Genomic DNA, 3,654 nt, shown 5'->3' on the forward strand with positions numbered 1-3,654 from the left:
CACACACCTGTCTATATTGGTTCCACAGTTGACAGTGCATGTCAGAGCAAAAACCAAGCCATGAGGTCAAAGGAATTGTCCGTAAAGTTCAGAGACAGGATTGTGTCCATGCACAGATCTGGGGAAGGGTACCAAAAAATGTCTGCAGCATTGAAGGCCCCCCCAAGAACACAGTGTTCTCCATCATTCTTAAATGGAAGAAGTTTGGAACCACCAAGACTCTTCCTAGAACTGGCCGCCCGGACAAACTGAGCAATCAGGGGAGAAGGGCCTTAGTCAGGGAGGTGACCAAGAACCTGATGGTCACTCTGACAGAGCTCCAGAGGTCCTCTGTGGAGATGGGAGAACTTTCCAGAAGGACAACCATCTGTGCAGCACTCCACCAATCAGGCCTTTATGGTAGAGTGGCCAGACGGAAGCCACTCCTAAAAGGCACATGACAGCTCGCTTGGAGTTTTCCAAAAGGCACTTAAAGACTCTCAGACGATGAGAAACAAGATTCTCTGGTCTGATAAAACCAAGATTCAACTCCTTGGCCTGAATACCAAGAGTCATCTCTGGAGGAAACCTGGCACCCTCCCTAAGGTTAAGCATGGTAGTGGCAGCATCATGCTGTGAGGATGTTTTTCAGAGTCAGGGACTGGGAGACTAATCAGGATCGAGGGAAAGATGAACAGAGCAAGTACAGAGAGATTCTTGATGAAAACCTACTCCAGAATGCTCAGGTCCTCAGACTGGGGCGAAGGTTCACCTTCCAACAGGACAACAACCACACATAGCCAAGACAACGCAGGAGTGGCTTCAGGACAGGTTTTTGAATGCCCTTGAGTGGCCCAGCTATAGACTTGAACCCAATCAAACATATCTAGAGTGACCTGAAAATATCTGTGCAGCGATGCTCCCCATCCAACCTGACAGAGGATCTGCAGAGAAGAATGGGAGAAACTCCCCAATTACAGGTGTGCCACGCTTGTAGCGTCATACTCAAGAAGACTTGATGCTGTAATTACTGCCAAAGGTGCTTCAACAAAGTGCTGAGTATCACTAGTAACTTTAAACAATGCCACTTTAAATAATGCCACTTTAATAATGTTTACCTATCTTACATTACTCATATCACATGTATATACTGTATTTTATACCATCTACTGCACCTTGCCTATGCAGCTCGGCCGTCGCTCATCCATATACATATATGTACATATTCTCATTTACCCCTTTAGATTTGTGTGTATTAGGTAGTTGTTGGGAATTGTTAGATTACTTGTTAGATATTCCTGCACTGTTGGAACTAGAAGCACAAGCATTTCGCTACACTAGCATTAACATCTGCTGACCATGTGTATGTGACCAATAAAATTTGATTTGATTTGATTTGAAAGTAAAGGGTCTGACTACTTACGTAAATGTGATATTCCAGTAGTTTTTTCTTTATAAATTTGCAAAAGAAATTATAAAAACCATTTTTTTCTTTGTCATTATTGGGTATTGTGTGTAGATTGATGAGGGAAAAAACAATTGAATCCATTTTAGAATAAGGCTGTAATGTAACAAAATATGGAAAAAGTCAAGGGGTCTGAAAACTTTCAGAATGCACTGTATATTATTAATTAAATGGTCTAGCTTGTCGTGCTGAACAAGATACATGGCTGGTGAACGAGACAGTAAAGATGTATCCCTGATTGCCATCTTGTGGTAGATACTGTATCTAGCAGGCCTAATTTCAATGAAATACAGCCTTAATTTCTAAGAATATGGTTTATAAACTGTATTGAGGATTAACTCTCTTATTTTATTTATTTCAAACAAAAACAAAACAACTAAATTTTTTAAATACTGTTGTTCCCAAAGGATAGCCTACCTTCTAAACAAATGATGTATAGCTCCAAATTATGTGGGATTGTTATTCTTTGTGAATTAGATGTGTTATAGAAATCACCAAGTGCTGTGCATGTGAACATATGATGGGATGCTCCATTGTTTTTGTTGATGCCCACTATTTTAAGATTTGCACACATTATAGAAAAAAACAAAATGTGTTACTATCGCAATTATATTAATTTCCAAGGTTATTATCATGATGTATAAATTATATCAATATTATTGAGAACGTTCTAGTGGGTAAATTGTGTTATCGCGGTATTTCACTACTGTAAACCAGCGAGAAATTACGAAAGGGGCGTATACTCTCGTGTACATTCTATTTAATAGCTACGTGAAATCAGCGACATTAAGCCACACTAAGCGACACTAACGGGTCCCAAATCGCGGAAAAAGCTTCTCAACAAAATCATAGATTTACCTGAACACTATCACAAATTGTATTATACTTTGTCTGTTTCAAGATATGTTCTGTTTTTCTGATCCTACCCTCATCTTTTCGTATTATTTTAATAGATATTAAGGCTCATAGTTACGTTCTAGAGGTTATTTGTAAATATTCTGCCAAGGTGGGTAAATAAACAAAAAAAAATGCAATCATTCTATTTTAATAAGAGGACATATTTATTTAACATCAATGTTACATGTACATGGGTTGAAAACGAATTAATGATTGAAAATATTATAATATTAGTTTAATTTCCATTCCACTGGATGGCACTGTCCCCCATGCTGCTCCACATCAGGGGTCTGAGGATTAAACTAGTCAAACACATGCATTGGTAGATGTGGTGTGCATGGTTATAAACTTTACAATTATTACACTGTTATTGACTGTTATAAACACATATTACATTGTACATTGTTAAAACAACACACCTACATTGTGAAGAGTGGGTGTTTTCATAAAGGGTTTACAGAAACGCATGAGCTGAAGGGGGCAAGTTGTCCATATAAAATAAGTTACAAGATGAGAACCAATAAATAACCCACAGACAGTCAGACAGACAGACAGTCAGACAGACAGACATGTAACCACTTATCTGTAGCGGATGAGGTTGTTGTAGATGAGACTGAGTTTCAAGTAACCAATAGGATTTGATATGCTGTATTCATGTACATTTTTCTCAGTAACCCCTACTAACTCTGCTCTCACCTAGATATTCCCGCTACTCACATCACCTCTCATATCCACCAAAGCCATTCCCTGCTCACTCAGCTGCTGAAACTGGTCACACTCTGCCCTTCCAAACACCCACCTTCCTACACCATCCACTGACACCTCCTCCTCCCTCAGGCCTACTAAGGGGTAAATATCCCTCCCTACGTCGACTACTCCCATACCTTCCACCACAAGATTCTTGCCATCATACTAAATACCAGAGTGGGGTCCAAGGCAGAATCATTCACCGTGGCTACAATAATCCTGGTCCCTCGGCCATCATTCAGGCACACCAGCTCTTTCACCTCTATCAAAGTGGCCCATGTGCCCCTGCCAGAGTGTGTTGTGTGAATTAAAATCGCCACACCACATTATTTTGTATAGTGTTGTCATAGAGGACTTAAATAAAATAAAAATACATGTCAGCAGTGGAAGTAGATTTCTGCAGAAAAAAATTGCCTGATAACGTAAACTTTGATGGTATAACACTGGATCCTATTAGTGTCTGAGGATTCCAAATCACCCGTACTGTAAGTCTAGTAAACATTTTTTTGAAGGGACTTTTATTATGAAATTTTGCCGTTTGATAATGTGACCTTAATGTCGCTAGG

The sequence above is a fragment of the Salmo salar genome, chromosome 04 (assembly GCF_965601325.2).
Source record: "Salmo salar chromosome 04, fSalSal1, whole genome shotgun sequence".
Classification (NCBI taxonomy): Eukaryota; Metazoa; Chordata; class Actinopteri; order Salmoniformes; family Salmonidae; genus Salmo; species Salmo salar.